Below are 18556 nucleotides of genomic sequence, written 5' to 3'. Positions count from 1 at the left end.
CCTAATGTCCAGATATACCTATATATATATATATATATATAAATCCTCGTCTCACCCACCATGGGTGGTGTCTGTCCCCATTTCAGCTCGGGTCCTCTACCAGAGGCCAGGAAGCTTGAGGGTTCTGCGCAGTATCCGTGCTGTTCCCAGCACTGCGCTTTTCTGGACCGAGATATCCGATGTTGTTCCCGGGATCTGTTGCAACCACTCGTCGAGTTTGGGGGTCACTGCCCCGATTGCTCCGACCACCACAGGCACGACTGTCACCTTTACCTTCCAGGCTCTCTCCAGCTCCTCTCTGAGCCCTTGGTATTTCTCGATTTTCTCATGTTCCTTCTTTCTGATGTTCCCATCACTCGGGACCGCTACATCCACGACAACGGCTTCCCTTTCCCCTTTATTTATGACCACGATACTGGAGATATATATATATATATACAGTAAAGTCTCGTTATATTGATATTCTCGAGAGGCCGAAAAAATATCGATATAACCGGGACTACCGATATATCCGACCCTGCTCGCATGTAATTTTCTCCTTGCGTTCATAGAAATAGTATCGTAATAAGCGGTACTATCGATATAACCGATATCGATATAACGAGACTTTACTGTATATATATATATATATATATATATATATATATATATATATATATATATATATATATATATATATATATATCAAAGTCAGCTTTATTGTCAAATATGCTAATATGCATGACATGCAGCACAGATGAAATTAATGTCCTCTCGGACCCGGCATGCAAGACACTAATAGTTGGCTAAAAAAGACATACAATTGACAACAGACTATACATGTAATTTCTGAATGCAAAGTGAGGGAGTGTCGTCTGGAAAGTGAGGCAGTGACCTATGTAAAGTGAGGTAGTGACATATATAAAGTGATGTAATGTAGTAATGCAAAAACAAACAAGAAGAAAGGGTTGAAGTGGTTGAAGTGAGGTCTTGCAGAAAAAAATGAGAAAGAACAAAAAATAGAGTTCAGGATGATAGTACAGCGTGTAGCATGTCCTCAGAGTTCGGTGAGTGTGGCAGTGGGAATGGGCAGGGCTGGGAGAGAGTTGAGTCTCCGGACTGCCTGGTGGCAGAAACTGTCCTTGAGCCTGCTGGTCTTGACTCAGAGACTCCGCAGTCTCCTACCCGATGGCAGCAGGCTGAAGAGGCTGTCGGAGGGGTGTGTGGGATCGCCAGCGATCCTGATGGCTCTGCGGGTGTTGTAGATGTCCTGAAGACGGGGAGAGAGACACCGATGATCTTCTCAGCTGTCCTCACGATGCGCTGCAGAGTCTTACGGCAGGACACGGTGCAGGCGCCGTACCACACGGTGATACAGCTGGTCAGGATGCTCTCGATGGTACCGCGGTAGAAGGAGGTCGTGATGGGGTCGGGGCTCCAACTCTTTTTAGTTTGCGGAGGAAGTACAGGCGCTGGTGGGATTTCTTGGCCAGTGATGACGTGTTGTAGCTCCAGGACAGGTCTTCGGATATGTGCACTCCCAGGAACTTGGTGCTGCTCACTCTCTCCACTGCAGCACCGTCAATGGTTAGTGGAGCATGCTGGAGGCGCACTCTCCTAAAGTCCACAACAATCTCCTTCGTCTTCTCCACATTGAGACGGAGATTGTTGTCCTTGCACCACGTGGCAAGGCGGCTGACCTTGTCCCTGTAGGCTGTCTCCTCATCGTTGTTGATGAGGCCCACCACAGTTGTGTCATCCGCAAACTTTATGAAGAGGGTAGAGCTGGGTGATGATGGTGAACAGTCATGTGTGAGCAGAGTGAAGAGGAGGGGGCTCAGCACACACCCCTGGGGGGCCCCTGTGTTCAGGGTGATGGTGCTGGAGTTGTTGTTTCCAACTCTGACTGCCTGTGGTCTCCCCGTCAGGAAGTCGTGTTTCTCAATGAACTCCTTCTTCTCCTCGACTGTAATTTTGTTTTGTGTCTTCTTCGGCTGGCGGAGGTCGGGAGCGGCGGCCCTGCCCCAGCTGTCAACTCGCACGTGACAATTTAGGTGTCATTACGTCACGTGAAAGCATCGACTAAATAACACCTTTGTGTAAAGCTTTTAGCCGAAGGACGGTAGCAATGGTGGACTTAGCATACCGGGCTCTTTATTTGTAGAATGGTAGTGACACACAGTGTGGGAGATGTGTCAGGCTGAGATTCACATGACAGCCGCGGTGCGCACATGTGGCGCCACAAACGCACACCTCGTTCGTGTTTCTCAATGATCTCCTTCTCCTCCACTGTTATTTTGTTTTGTGTCTTCGGCTGCACACGAGCCTGTGGTGGGATGTGCACTCATAGTAAGGGGGTGTGGAAAGGTAGGCTGGCTGGGACGCTGTTTGATCGTGTGCTTTTGTGGTCTTCCGCCGAATAGTAATCCGCCAGCCGTGGTGGAGGGGTGTGTCTGGCAAAAATAGTGCGTATGCCAAGGTTTAATTTTCATAAATGTAATGTTCGTAAACCGAAAAGTTCGTAAGGCAAGGTGTTCGTAAACCGAGACGCCACTGTATTAGAAATCATCTTGCCGACCAGATCTAATTGTGCATGAGTTTGACAAGACTGCTATACATGGGTGTTCCATGGCGAAAAACACCTTACTATACAGTATATGTCTGTGTAAGCTCTCAGTCGTACAGGAGTGGTCCATCGATGAGAAGGTTTCTTCAGCCGTCATCTGTACAAAAGTGAAGGTTTCGGACGTTTCGCCTCCTATCCAAGAGGCTTCGTCAGCGAACTAAAGTCTGACTGGTCGTATCGGCCCCATTTATATATCCCTAATGTCCAGACCTGGTGGCGCCGGACACAGCTATGATAGGTCCCTACTCTCAGGTTGGGGGGGGGCGCGGGACCCCCCCCTGTGGCCCCACTGATTGTTCCTACATTCCTGACTAACGATTGGCCTATTACACCCACTCCCCCCGGTATCACCTCATCAGCATAACGACCCTCATCAGCATTGCGAAAGTTGCCTAACCTGTTTTGCCTGAGCAGGCTATTGTATGAACGATCCAAATTGAACCTCACACCACCAGACCGGTTTAATGAAGGATTTTGTTGTTTTATAAGAATCGCCTCTTTTACCCCCCTTTCAAACCATCTATGTTCTTTCGCTAAGATTTTAACCTCATTGTCGTCAAATGAGTGGTTGCTAGCTTTTAGGTGCAAATGTACTGCCAAATGATGATCCTTCACAGATCATCTCAACTTATAAAAGGATCCTTCACAGATCATCTCAACTCTGTAGACTTCAACATTAAATTTACTCGTGAGGACATTCAAGAGAACCAACTAGCCTTCTTGGATTGTAAAGTAATTATAAAAGAGGACAGAGCGCTAAAAACAGAAGTCTTTAGGAAGGCTACGCACACTGACCAATACTTACTTTTTGACTCTAACCACCCTTTACAACATAAACTAGGAGTTATCAGAACCCTCCAGCATAGGGCTAAACTTATACCAACTAGCACTGAAGGTAGAGAAAAGGAGTCAAAACATATCAGGAGAGCACTCACTAACTGTGGGTACCCTCAGTGGTCATTCAACAAATGTCAGAAAGAAAGAATAGCGAACGAAACCAATAATTCTCAAGATTCTAAAAGGAGAGGAGTAGCAGTACCGTACATTGCAGGAGTTTCTGAAAAATTACAAAGAGTCCTTTGGCAACATAAAATTCCTACTTATTTCAAACCGATAAACACGTTAAGGCAAAAATTAGTGCATCCAAAAGATAGGCTACCAAATGAAAAACAAAGTAATGTAGTTTATTCCATACATTGTAAGAATGAAAATTGTAAAGAGCAGTACATTGGGGAGACTCAACAAATTCTCAAAAAAAGACTTTATCAACATCGCAGGGATAATACTAGTGGGCCTCAATCGGCAGTACATTTGCACCTAAAAGCTAGCAACCACTCATTTGACGACAATGAGGTTAAAATCTTAGCGAAAGAACATAGATGGTTTGAAAGGGGGGTAAAAGAGGCGATTCTTATAAAACAACAAAATCCTTCATTAAACCGGTCTGGTGGTGTGAGGTTCAATTTGGATCGTTCATACAATAGCCTGCTCAGGCAAAACAGGTTAGGCAACTTTCGCAATGCTGATGAGGGTCGTTATGCTGATGAGGTGATACCGGGGGGAGTGGGTGTAATAGGCCAATCGTTAGTCAGGAATGTAGGAACAATCAGTGGGGCCACAGGGGGGGGTCCCGCGCCCCCCCCAACCTGAGAGTAGGGACCTATCATAGCTGTGTCCGGCGCCACCAGGTCTGGACATTAGGGATATATAAATGGGGCCGATACGACCAGTCAGACTTTAGTTCGCTGACGAAGCCTCTTGGATAGGAGGCGAAACGTCCGAAACCTTCACTTTTGTACAGATGACGGCTGAAGAAACCTTCTCATCGATATACAGTATATGGTAGTTTTTTTATACATGGACATTTTTTGGGGGGTTAATTTTTGTTTTTATAAAATAGATGATTAAACACATTTCACAACACGTAGGGTGCTTTACAGTCAACGATGGTACAGGGGTGAAAAAAAACCTTGAAAATGAGTGGAGAAAAAAAATTACATTAATAAACAATAGCTAAAAGTCATGAACAAATGATTGTAATGTACCACGGGGGAAAAATCAGTATTGGTCCTTGAGTGTCTTTTTAGGAGTGCCTTCACAGAAAATCGTTGGCCACAAGCAGAAAAGGAAAATAGTTACTCACCAGTGTGGATTCTTGTGTGGCTAATTAGAGTACATGGCTCTTCTGAGAGAATTGTTTGCCACAAAGTGGGCAGGCAAAATATTTCTCAACAGTGTGGATTCTCACATGCACTTAAGTGATGCTTCCTTAAAAATCTTTGACCACATTCTTAACAGGGAAAGTTTTCTCACCGGTGTGGGTACTTGTGTGGCTAATTAAAGAGCCCTTCCGAGAGAATCCTTTGCCACAAATTGAACATGAAAAAGATTTCTCACCAGTGTGGGTTCTTGTGTGGCTAATTAAATTGCCCTTCTGAGAGAATCGTTGGCCGCAATCTGAACAGGAAAAGGGTTTCTCACCAGTGTGGATTCTTGTATGGCGAATTAAACAGCCCTTCTCAGAGAATCTTTTGCCACAAACTGAATAGGAAAAAGGTTTCTCACTAGTGTGGATTCTTGTGTGGCGACTTAAAGAGACCCTGTAAGAGAATCCTTTGCCACAAACAGAACAGAAAAAAGGTTTCTCACCACTGTGGGTTCTTGTGTGGTGAATTAAATTGGCCTTCTGAGAGAATCATTTGCCACAAACCGAGCAGGTAAAATGTTTCTCACCAGTGTGGGTTCTCACATGCTTTTTCAAATGACTCTGATCAGTTTTGCCACACAGAGAAGATTTGCAGGCTTTGTTGCAGGTGTGACATGTCTGATCACAGTTAGACTCTTCATCTTGACCATCATCTTGGTCTACAGTTGTTTTGTTGATTGTTTTCTATGTCCTTAATTTACTTTTTCAAACTTAAAAATAAATGTGTCCTTTTGTTCATTCTATACCTTCGTGCGTCCATCATAAATGACTACTTGCCCCTTGCAACATATTGAGCGGCCGTACACGTGTGACTGATCCAAGTTTTGCCTTTGAGAAAACGGCCTCCCACAAGCTGAGCAACACCACCGGGCAGATCCGCCACTCGCAATATGGCGGAGCGTCACACGTGTTACCGGAGCGGTGAGGCGGATCAAGGCGGTCTCGCGATTCTCGCGCGTTTCGATATGACGTCACCAATACGAGACCAGATTTATGCGAGCAGACGTCGCTTCCATCTCAAAAGCAGAAAGAACCTCGAGTCGTCGATATGTTGAAAGAGTTGGTGAGAGAACGGCTGCTTGCGGCCGCCGACGAAATCTTCGGACTGTTCCAAACGACCGTGGCTTCGTACGAGGAGCAACTTTGTCGAGCGAGGGAGGAGTGCGAGCGACACCGACGACAACTGGAGGTGGTTTGCAAGACCCGGATTGTGATACGAGTCGAAGGTTTGTCCACCATATTTGGATTCGGCATTCGCGGCGCTCGGTTCGGCTGGAAGGGTGTTAATGACGACGCTCACGCTAAATTTTGTTGAAACGGAAGCCCACAGTCTTCTGGTTATATTTTGGCCTATCAGCGCACATTCCAAGGCCGCACGAGACGCCGAACACACGAATTTGAACCGGAAGAAGTCGATTCGCTGCGCTTTCATTTGAACAGAAAAGCTAGCAAGACCGTTGAACGGCCGCCATCTTGAATGTGTATCGGAAGTAGTGATGTGTTTGTAGTTCCATTCCGAACAGAGGACTCCGGTTCGTTATACTGATGGTTAATTATTTAATGTGATTTCACTTGCATGCTGACTCACCAACGACACCACCACCACCACCACCGTAGAACTACAAACAAGTATAAGTATAGCTGTTATTTACACACAAACATTTGGACCCCACATCAATGAAATAAAACCAGTGACGTGCGTTGAGGTACATGACTGGTGAGGCACTGATGTCATCACAGTCAGATTTACAAACATATGAACTCCTCAGAGTAGCTTATTCACCATTTGATTGGCAACAGTTAACGTGTTTTGTTTAAAATGTCATGTCAGCATTCTTCATATACTGTATACAAACTGTAGCATAGAAAAAAGAATTAAAAAAAACTTTATCGTGATACCTTTACTTATAAATGAAGTCCAAGTCTCTCTGCCAGTGAAGAAAGTCATCCTTGATCAGTCCTGTTCCGAATGTATGTTTTCATTCTTTTCAGTGCTGAGAATGACCGCTCCAATGACCGTAGGTCGAGCTGGAACAGTGAGCATGAGCTGGAGCAACTTTGTCGCTTCAGAAGTAGTTTCAATGAGATCCTTCTTGGCGAAAAAGTTGATTTCCATTCATCCTTCACCGTTTGTGAGCGATACAGTCCGGTGTTGGTCTTCCTTTAATTATGATCTCCTGCTTCGATTGAATGTCCAGTTTCGAAAATTAATTCAATGTAATCCACCATTCTGAAAATAAGGCCAAGCAACACGAAAAAATGGCTGGATCGTTGCACTTAATTTGCTAACTGTTTACTGGAGCTATCTGTCACTAACTCTATTATTCTGCCGCAGAGGAACCGCAAGAAGAATCTCTAATCGCCCCCTGTCATGAGGCAGGAGAACTGTGTGCCTCACCTATGCACACAGTTTTGATAAAAATAAAATAAACACTGTAGTACAGTGTTTATAATGTACAGTAACTGTACATTATATCCACCAGCTAAACTGTAGAAATTTAGTTCATACACTAAAAGCTTTTGAACACTTTCATAGCGATATGCAGAGGGACAACAATGCGGTCTCACTGCAGAACAAGACAGCACAGTTAGCATAGTGACTGCGCAATCCATGGTGAGGCTCAGCCGGCTGCTGCCTCACCTCTCGTCTCCACTTAGCATTTGAACGGTAAGCACAGCCTCACCTGCCTGCCCTGACTGCACTACACTGAATAAAACATATGCAACAAAATCGTACAAACCACTTTGCCCGCTTTCTGTCCGAAATAGAAGTTTTTGGTCTTTTCCTTGCTAAACAGTACAGCGATAAAGCATGTCTCCTTATCTTCACACACCACAAACTCCAAACAATCTTCATACGTGTCCCAAGAAGCAAGACAAACTGCAGCTGAAGTAGCATCATCAAGAGAAGCTCTCAGAGCCATGAAAGAAAATAAAGCACAGCCATCTGTTGGTCAACTACGGGACAGCAGTCATAAATAAACAAATATATATATATACAGTAAAGTCTCGTTATATCGATATTCAAGGGAGTCCGAAAAAATATCGATATAACCGGGACTATCGATATATCCGACCCTGTTTGCATGTAATTTTCTCCGTGCGTGCATAGAAATAGTATCGATATAACCGGGACTATCGATATAACGAGACTTTACTGTATATATATTTTAAACAAAGCCTAACAAAAAGACTGCAGTGCATTCTCTACCATGTGTCTAGCAATAGAACCGTTTTGTGTGTGGCCCTCTCGACATAACGTGGCTGAAACATACTTTAGACAAAAAATATGATTATTTTCAAATCAAACGTTTGATTTGAAAATAATCATATTTTTTCCCACCCAGGCCGAGATGTTTTAAAACGCGTACGCCCGACGTAAAAGTTGTACGCTCCAGGCCGACGTTATTTAGAACACTGCAGGTACTTAAAATGAAGCTAAAAACACCATCCAAATGTTGATCAATGTATATATATATATGTGTGTGTCTGCGTCGGGTGAGCCCTTTGATGAAAAATGGGCTACTGGAACAAAGCGGAGATGGACGAGATGCGATAACATGGCTCTGTTGGAATGCTACTAGTCAAGCAACCCTCGTCAGAGGGGTTACATGCGGCGAATGGGGGCTGAATGGTTACTTTGAAACCCACAGTCACGGTTGACCACGAAACAACTAGTAGCTCAGTGTTCCAATATCCACAAACGGCAATTGCTATCACAACTTGAGATTGATGAGGTACAACACAAATTCCGAGGTGAAGGGCCCCAGGCTGCCACATCAGAGGAAGAGGTTCAACCAGAGATTGGGAAGCAAGCCCCAAAGAATGATGAGATTGGGAAGCAAGCCCCAATGAATGAAATGCTGAGCGAAGCAGCAACTGACCTGAGAGATAAGATTATGGCAAGAATGAAAACTGGGCAACTAAGAAACAGATTACAACGGCTATGTGAAGTACCACCTGAAAGTCTCATGGAAACTGTGAATGCAGCACTGAGAACAAACCCGACCGGAACGATTACGGAAACCAATGAGCTGATATACACCTCAGCATCAGTGATCCTAGAGATGCTTGGCTACAAGAGCAACCATGAGAGCCACGAGATCCATTACCCACCATGGAAAAGACGGTTGGAGGCTAAGATCAAGGCGGCTCGGAAAGATGTGAGTCAATTGACGGAGACCCAGAGAGCTGTGAATAAAAGAGGTACATGCAGATAACCATACCTGAAGCACTCGAAACTGCCAAACAAAGGCTCCAGGCCTTGTCCAGTCGCCTAAAGAGGTACACGAAAGAGAATGAGGCCAGAAGAATAAACAGGCTGTTCGCAACACAACCTGCGCTCAGTGGCAGGGTTCTAACAGCAGAGCAGACCCTCCAAGGCTGGAAACTGAAAGATACTGGAAAGGCATGTGGGAGAAGGAGGTCGCACATAACAGCAGTGCACAATGGCTGGTGACTCTGAAAGAGGAGCACAGCAACCTCCCTGAACAGAACCCAGTTACCATCACAGCGGCAGATATACAAGAAAGAGTCTCAGGTATGAAAAACTGGACGGCATCAGGCCCGGATATGGTCCACACCTACTGGCTGAAGAAACTCACAGCGCTCCACGAGCGCCTCGCAGCACAAGTGAACCAATTGCTGATGGATGGGACTCACCCAGGATGGCTAACCGAAGGGCGAACAATCCTGATCATGAAGGATTCCTCAAAGGGTGCAGTTCCTTCCTACTATCGGCCAATAACCTGTCTCTCCACAACATGGAAGCTCATGTCAGGCATCATTGCGGCTAAGATAAGTAGACATGGATCAATACATGAGCAAAGCACAGAAAGGCATTAGTAGAGATACTAGAGGTGCCAAACATCAGCTGCTGGTTGACAGAACAGTCGCACAAGACTGCAGGTCCCGACATACCAACCTGTGCACAGCCTGGATTGATTACAAGAAAGCATATGACTCGATGCCACACACATGGATCACTGAATGCTTGGAGTTGTATAAGGTCAACAGGACCCTGAGAGCCTTCGTTGCAAACTCGATGAGGATGTGGAAAACCACACTTGAAGCCAATGGCAAGCCACTAACGCAAGTGTCCATCAAATGTAGCATATACCAAGGTGATGCACTCTCCCCACTGCTGTTCTGCATAGGACTGAAGCCCCTCAGCCAGATAATCGCCAAGACAGGCTATGGATACCGCCTCAGAAATGGAGCTACGATCAGGGACCTCCTCTACATGGATGACATAAAGCTGTATGCTAAGAGCGAAAGGGACATAGACTCCCTGATCCACACAACCAGGATCTACAGCAGTGACATTGGAATGTCATTCGGGCTGGAGAAATGTAGTCGGATGGTGACTAAGAGGGGCAAGGTAGTCCACACTGAAGGGGTCTCACTCCCTGAAGGAACGATAGCAGACATTAAAAACAGCTACAAGTACCTCGGTATACCACAGGCCAATGGCAACCTCGAACTAGCAACAAGGAAAGCGGCTACGACCAAATACCTCCAGCGGGTGAGGCAAGTCCTCAGAATGGCAAGAACAAGACCCGGGCAATAAACAGCTATGCCACCTGCCAGTGATCAGATACCCTGCAGGAATAATAAGGTGGCCAAAGGAAGAGATTCAGACCACGGATGTTAAGACCCGAAAACTCCTCACCATGCATGGAGGTTTCCATCCTAAATCCAGCACCCTGAGACTGTACACAAGCCGTAAGGAAGGAGGCCGGGGACTAGTGAGTATGAGAGCCACTGTCCAGGATGAAACATCCAAGCTCCATGAATACATCAAAGAGAAGGCTCCGACGGATGATGTACTCAGAGAATGTCTCAGTCAATGGCGAACAGAGGATGAGGTGCTGGAAGAGGGACAATCATGGGACGAAAAGCCCCTACACGGGATGTACCACGAACCATAGCAGAAGTGGCTGATCTCAAGAAGTCCTATCAGTGGCTAGAGAGGGCTGGCCTAAAGGACAGCACAGAGGCACTCATCCTGGCTGCCCAAGAGCAGGCCCTGAACACCAGAGCCATAGAGGCAGGGATATACCACACCAGACAAGACCCACGGTGTAGGTTGTGCAAAGAGGCACCTGAAACAATCAAACACATAACTGCAGGGTGTAAGATGCTGGCAGGGAAAGCCTACATGGAGCGCCATAACCACGTGGCTGGCATAGTCTACCGAAACATCTGTGCGGAGTATGGACTGGAAACCCCAAGGTCAAAATGGGAAACACCTCCCAAGGTGGTGGAGAATGACCGAGCAAAGATCCTGTGGGACTTCCAGATACAGACCGACAAGATGTAATGGCCAACCAACCAGATATCGTGGTCATAGATAAAGGGGAAAAGAAAGCCGTTGTCGTGGATGTAGCGGTCCCGAGTGATGGAAACATCAGACAGAAGGAACATGAGAAAATCGAGAAATACCAAGGGCTCAGAGAGGAGCTGGAGAGAGCCTGGAAGGTAAAGGTGACAGTCGTGCCTGTGGTGGTCGGAGCACTCGGGGCAGTGACCCCCAAACGAGACGAGTGGTTGCTACAGATCCCGGGAACAACATCAGATATCTCGGTCCAGAAAAGCGCACTGCTAGGAACAGCACGGATACTGCGCAGAACCCTCAAGCTTCCTGGCCTCTGGTAGAGGACCCGAGCTGAAATGGGGACAGACACCACCCATGGTGGGTGAGACGAGGATATATATATATATATACAGTAAAGTCTCGTTATATCGATATCGGATATATCGATAGTCCCGGTTATATCGATACTATTTCTATGCACGCACGGAGAAAATTACATGCAAACAGGGTCGGATATATCGATAGTCGTGGTTATATCGATATTTTTTCGGACTCCCTTGAATATCGATATAACGAGACTTTACTGTATGTATATATATATATATATATATATATATATATATATATATATATATATATATGATCTTTTATGGGGACCTGGGAACGGATTATTCTTCGCTTCTTCGGGCTTCGCACATACACACACACACACACACACACACACACACACACATATATATATATATATATATATATATATATATATATATATATATATATAGGGCCGAAACTACCAGTAAGACTTTAGTTTGCTGACGAAGCTCTTTGATAAGAAGCGAAGAATAATCCGTTCCCAGGTCCCCATAAAAGATCATTTTCTACTAAATAACCATTTAAACTACACAAAATATAGTGATATCTCAGTTTACAAACTTACTTGGTTCCATGAAAGTGTGTGTAAGGTGAAAAGTTCATCTGCCAAACATCTATTTCCCATAAGAAACCATTAAAATGACAATAATCTGTTCCCGGGTCCCCATAAAACATAATTTTCTACTAAATAAGCCTTAAAACTACAATAGTATATACATTTTTACATATAATAAATGTGCTATTGTATTGTCATTAAAGAAATAAATTGTACAACATAAGTCACACCAACGCACACCTTGTTTGTGTTTCTTGATGATCTCCTTCTGCTTGATCTTCTCATCTCATCTCATTTTCCGTAGCGCTTCTTCCTCATTAGGGTCGCGGGGGTTGCTGGAGCCTATCTCAGCTGTCTTCGGGCACGAGGCGGGGGACACCCTGAATTGGTTGCCAGCCAATCGCAGGGCACACAAAGACGTACAACAGTCACTCTCACACTCACACCTCGGGACAATTTGGAGTGGTCAATCTGTCTGCCATGCATGTTTTTGGAGTGTGGGAGGAAACCGGAGTACCCGGAGAAAACCCACGCGGGTCCGGGGAGAACATGCAAACTCCACACAGGGATGTCGGAGCGGGACGCGAACCAGCGACCTCTGCACTGTGAAGCCAGTGTCGACTACCGGGCCGCCCCCACCCCATAATAATAATAATAATAATACCGTATTTTTCAGATTATAAATGGCTCCGGATTATAGGTCGGACCAGCCAAAAAATGCATAATTAAGAAGAAAAAAACATATATATATAGGTCGCACTGGAGTATAAGTCGCATTTTTGGGGAAAATGTATTTGATAAAATCCAACACCAAACAACATACATGTCATCTTGAAAAGCAATTTAAAATAAATTAATTAAATTAAAATAAAATAGAGAACATCAGGCTCCGTTTTACTTCTTTTTTTTTCCAACATAACACCGCAGCTCTCGCTCTACTCAACTCCGATGGACACACCTCCTTTTTGGTAACCCACAACAGTCTTTTACAAGAGTTATTCAGATAACTCTAGCACAAAGAACATGCTAACAAGTTAGAGAGGCGTTTGCGTTGCATGAAGCGGTAACACCAAGAAGGTCTTCCTTCCTTCCAAAGCCGTTTATATTCATCTCCATGGCAACGACCTGGGCGTGGAGACGCAACTGCGCTGTCGACAACCCTCTCCCAGCAGCACGTTGTTCAAGCACCCATGCGTGAACTCGTTCCTCCAACTGCGGCCACCGAGCTTTTCGCCCGCCATTAGCTTTTTTTGTTTTCTTCATTTCAGTAAGCGTAACCTCTGCTTTTTGCCAGTCCCTTCCAAGTTTTTCGCTCACGCCAAACTTTCTTTCCGCTGCTCGATTGCCGTTTTCGGCTGCATATTTCACTGTCTGCAGCTTGTAAGCTGCAGAATATGACTTTCTTTTCGGTGCCATTTTTATTCAGCCCTTCTCAGTTGTGTTTATAAATAACAGCTGGTGTTACAGAAAAATCAGACCCTCCGGAAACCGCGACCGCAGAGACAGATTCTGACGGCTCACAGATTTCCCTGTAACACCTGTTATAGAAATGTGTAGGCTACTGTCTCTGCGCTCGCAATACCAGCACAGGCCGAGAGCGCGCTATTGCGGTTTAATGTGAAAATAACATGGGAAATAATATACAGTAAGAAAAAAAAGCATATCTAAGTCGCTCCAATTTGATGAAAAAAACTGTGATTTATAATCCAAAAAATACGGTAATAATAATAATAATAATAATAATAATAATAATAATAATAATAATTATTATTATTATTCTAATAATAACAATCCATTTCATTTCTAAGCCCCTTTCAAAACTTCTGCTTCCTCTTTCACACGGGGATGCTTTGGCCACACCACGACCTCTTTTGGGACTTCTTTGAGGGGGGTCGCCTGCGGATCATTGTCCTTGACATCTGCGGGACGTTAGCAAAGCAATAATATTAATAATATTAAGAATAATCAATTTCATTTATAAGCGCCTTTCTAAACTCTCAAGGTCACTTTATAGTAACAGGATATTTAGCAGCGGCAGCCACACGCTATCTATTAGCTATCTGGCTGGCCAGCTTGCTCGCCAGCTTGCTCGCCATTATCTATCTGTTAGCTGACGAGCTCGCTTTCAATCTATGAGTTACTTCGGGTTGAGAGAAAGCCGGCGCGTATGGCTGCCGCTGCTCACCCACAGAGAAACCTATCCCGTGACTGTAAAGTGACCTCGAGAGTTTTGAAAGACGCTTATAAATCAAATGTATTATTATTATTATTATTATTATGATTATTAAAGGGCAACCGACGTCGCTTTTTTGTTTCATAACTGACATCAGAAAAACGTTTTATAGCAGCTAAAATACCCAAAACACGCAGTAAGATATTTTTATTCAAATGAAAACACCAATAAAAATGACTTAAAGTGTCCAAAATCTGCAAAAAATTGAGCTGCGAATTGGGCATTTTCAGAAAGTCCCGCCCCCAGTTCGTGACGTCACGCCAAGACGTCTTGCATTTCTAGTGAATCAAAACAATGACTTCAAATTCAGATAATATGCTTTCTTGTTACACATCCAGTTATGAATATGATTCAAATAGTTCTGAAGAGGAAAGCATACATGTTTTCAATCCATTAAAGAATTATATGTGCCATTTTGAGGCAACATTGGGGGAAAATCTCTCACCCCCCCCCCAACAAAAAGAGGCACAAAATGGCGACCAACTGTGGCCACCTCCGTTTCCACAGGCTGATACGTTCCTTCCATGGAGTTTGCCTCCCTCTGCTGGCGGCTTTTGGTTGTAACATCTGGTTTTCCAAAAAAACAGTACAGCAAAATACATTGACGTGATGGAAAGACGCTACAATGCGTCTTTTTTTACGGTGAGGAGGCGGTCCTTTCATGACGTCACGTACGGACTCGTCACCAACTCAAAAACAACACTTCCTGAATGTTCAGCGCGAGTATTAAAACGTAAAATATATCTATATGCGGTGGAATCTGATTAAAATACGCCCAGTAGAAGTCATTTGAAGTCATTTTACAAATTATGGACACAACTTGTCCGGTGACGTCGGTTGTCCTTTAAAAGAAATAACAATCAGACACTCCAGTCGAGGGATCTGCATGCGGTTTACTTGCCGGCGTGGTGCGTGCATACGTGTGAATCCAAACTGGACTTCTGGGCGCATCTTTTGCCACACACTCGACAAGCGAAGGGCTTTTCTCCGGTGTGCGTCCTCACGTGCGTGACCAGCGTTCCCTTTTTGGCGAAGGTCCCGCCACAAGTGGAGCATCCAAAGGGTTTTTCTCCGCTGTGCGTCCTCATGTGGACCATCATGTTTCCCTTCAGAGAAAAGGCCTTGCCGCAAAACGAGCAGCAAAAAGGTTTTTCTCCCGTGTGGCTTTTCATGTGTCTCATCAAGTGGGAACTGCAAAGGAACTTTTTACCGCAAACAGAGCAGCAAAAGGGTTTTTCTCCAGTGTGGCTTTTCACGTGTCTCATCAAGTGGGAATTGCAAGTGAACTTTTTACCGCAAACCGAGCAACAAAAGTCGTTTTCTCCCGTGTCTTCTCAAGTCGGAATTGTAAATGAACGTTTTACTGCAAACCGAGCAGCAAAAGGGTTTTTCTCCCGTGTGGCTTTTCATGTGTCTCATCAAGTCGGAATTGTAAATGAACGTTTTACTGCAAACCGAGCAGCAGAAACGCTTCTTTGGGGCGGGATGCTTTTGGGGTTTGCGGGACCTTTTCTTGCCGAGGACCATTTTTGGAGACCCCGGTCCCTTTTCGTCCTCGCCTTGCCTGTCAGTGGCGTCGTCATCCGAGATTGGAGCCAGGTGGTCGTCTGGCGGCGACCAATCAGAGCATTCGGGCGCTTCGTCTTCACCCGCTTTGCTTTTCGGGCGGGCGCCGGTCGGGACCAATGCGCTGATATCGGCCTTTTCCTCCTTCTCTAAAGATTTAAATACACATCAAAGTCTGATGATTTGTTTTTAGTTTGATCCTAAAACGTGCCAAGAATTGAGCTGCGGGAAACGTTTTTTTGCGCCTGCGACGTCACAGCCGCGATGTTTTTTGACTACATGTCATTACCTTCACAATTGCCGGCGCTCCCCAAAGTTTCTTCTGTGTGATGCACCGAGGGGGGCGTTCCCTGGTGATCTCCCCTAAGATCGCCGGGATGAAGCTTTGACCACTCGAGTGGTGGAAGTCGGTCGTCGACGCTCTCCTCGGAGACGCCATCTTGCTGCAAACTGCTGACATCAGCCTCCTCCTCTTCCTTTTTAATGTGGGGGGCTTGTGGGTACTCCAAAGTGGAGCTTCCCGATTTCATGTCAGGAACTTCTTCCTGACAACCGATCAGCTGATTCACATCTGCAGGGACACAAGCAGGACGTCATTCACACAGTTAGAAAATCATAGAACGGCAAAAGGAGGCAGAGTGTGACATTTTTCTCTTAACCGCAAAAGAAACATTTATCCAAGACCACGGCGCGAGAGGAAGTCACTGCCACGTGACGCCAAAGCGGCTTTCCCATTGGCTGAAAGCTAAATCTAAGATGGCGGCCGTCCATTGGTGTTCTTCGACCATCTTTTGGCTCCCAAATGGTTCCTTGGTTGTTTTTTTTTCGCTTAAATTAATTAACTACTACTACTAAAAATCATATCAAATTATGTGAAAAACGAATTACTTGTGTAAAAAATACACTATAACATCCCTCCGTCCATTTTCAGTCGTGCTTATTCCGCATTAGGGTCGTGGGGGGGGGGGGGTTGCTGGAGCCTATCTCAGCTGTCTTTGGGCACAAGGCGGGGGACACCCTGAATTGGTTGCAAGCCAATCGCAGCGCACACAAAGACGTACAACAGTCACTCTCACACTCACACCTGGGGACAATTTGGAGTGGTCAATCTGCCTGCCATGCATGTTTTTGGAGTGTGGGAGGAAACCGGAGGACCCGGAGAAAACCCACGCGGGTCCGGGGAGAACATGCAAACTCCACACAGGGAGGCCGGACCGGGACGCGAACCGGCGACCTCTGCACTGTGAAGCCGGTGTGCTAACCACTCGACTACCGGGCCACTACAAGCTCGGGCTTCCGGGCACGGCCCGCCCCTGCTCTCCGCCTTGCCCATGTCGGTCAAAGGCTTCTTGTCAGCAGCCATGGGTCTCAGCGGCGCAGGTAACGAGGGCCTGGTGATCGACGAGGAAGAGTTTTTCGACAGCCAGTACGACTTTGATTTCAGCAACCTGAAGGACACGTGCACCTACTACCGAAGAGGCGAAGTCTACCACAGGCCATGTGGATGGCTGCGCTTTGCTCTCAAGGTCTGGGATAAATACCCGGACGGGAACATGTGGCTGTGCGAGCGAGGCCACAGAACCACCACCTACTCCAAACCCGGAGAATGGCCCGTGTCCTACCACGGGACCTCCAAGAAAGGAGCCCAGGCCATCATTGTCACCAATTAGCAGCCTGGTCCGGGCCAAAGGTACGGTAGCGACGTGTACTCGACGCCGTACTTGGAGTATGCGGTGGCCTACACGCAGACGTTCCAATCGTGCGCGACCAACACAGAGTACCGCGTGGTCATGCAGAACCGGTTCAACCCGGACTTCCGCCAGAAGTACAACGACGACAAGTACTGGTTGCTGCCCGTCCCCGAGGGCCTGACGCAGGAGCAGGAACAGGATCTGGTGGAGAAGGCCATCCGGCCCTACGCCGTGCTCATCAAAGTCTTCTGACCCAAAGGGAAACCGCCGCCTGCTCCAAAATACACTATAACATTTTTTTATATGGCTTTATTTATATGTGCATAGAGCATCCACTAACTTTGACTTTCCCTGTGGTTACTCGGGTTTGACAATCAGCTGTCACTAATTTGCTTTTCATATTCATAATTCTATCATACCAACTAGTAGAAATAGAATAATTGAATAATAATAACAGCATAATGTGATAACATTCAACCTTACCCCTTACACTCCTCACTGCTGCGTGTGTCTGTAAGTCTCTCCTCCCTCCTCTACCAATCACGTGCGGCTTTAACCGAAGACCGGGGGCAGGGAATAGGGGACAAAAAAAAATTCGGCTCCCGTTTCCCAATTCCGGCTCCTTGTTAGGAATCGGCTCTATTTGTTCACTTCAGAGATCCGTGTCGTTCGCGAACAACATTGTGACTAACTGCACCTGATGCATTTGTTTATGACTGCTGTCCCGTAGTTGACCAGCAGATGGCTGTGCTTTATTTTCTTAACATTGCGTTGGGCTGTTGTGCCTTCCGGTAAAGATTTACTTCCCGCTCTTCGTTATTTAAGCTTCATTTTATGGCGAAGACGGCGAGGATTGACATGCTTTATCGCTGTACTGTTTAGCAAGGAAAATACAAAAGAACAAAGACCGAAAACTTCTATTTCGGACAGAAAGCGGGCAAAGTGGTTTGTACGATTTTGTTGCATACGTTTTATTTCATTGATGTGGGATCCAAAAGTTTGTGTGTAAAT

The 18556-nt window shown here is 45.7% G+C and overlaps 2 pseudogenes; both read left to right on the top strand.

The window, feature by feature from the left end:
- The first annotated feature begins 5859 nt into the window (after positions 1–5859).
- Positions 5860–11712, top strand: LOC148899836 (uncharacterized; annotated as a pseudogene).
- A 5165-nt stretch (positions 11713–16877) lies between these two features.
- LOC148899835 (uncharacterized) lies at positions 16878–17797 on the top strand (annotated as a pseudogene).
- The last annotated feature ends 759 nt before the right edge of the window (positions 17798–18556 follow it).

Source organism: Hippocampus bargibanti, linkage group LG04 (assembly GCF_051943395.1).
Source record: "Hippocampus bargibanti isolate YZ-2025 linkage group LG04, ASM5194339v1, whole genome shotgun sequence".
In the NCBI taxonomy this organism is placed as follows: domain Eukaryota; kingdom Metazoa; phylum Chordata; class Actinopteri; order Syngnathiformes; family Syngnathidae; genus Hippocampus; species Hippocampus bargibanti.
Note: the sequence above shows the minus strand (reverse complement) of the source record. Positions and strands in the feature narration are given on the sequence as shown.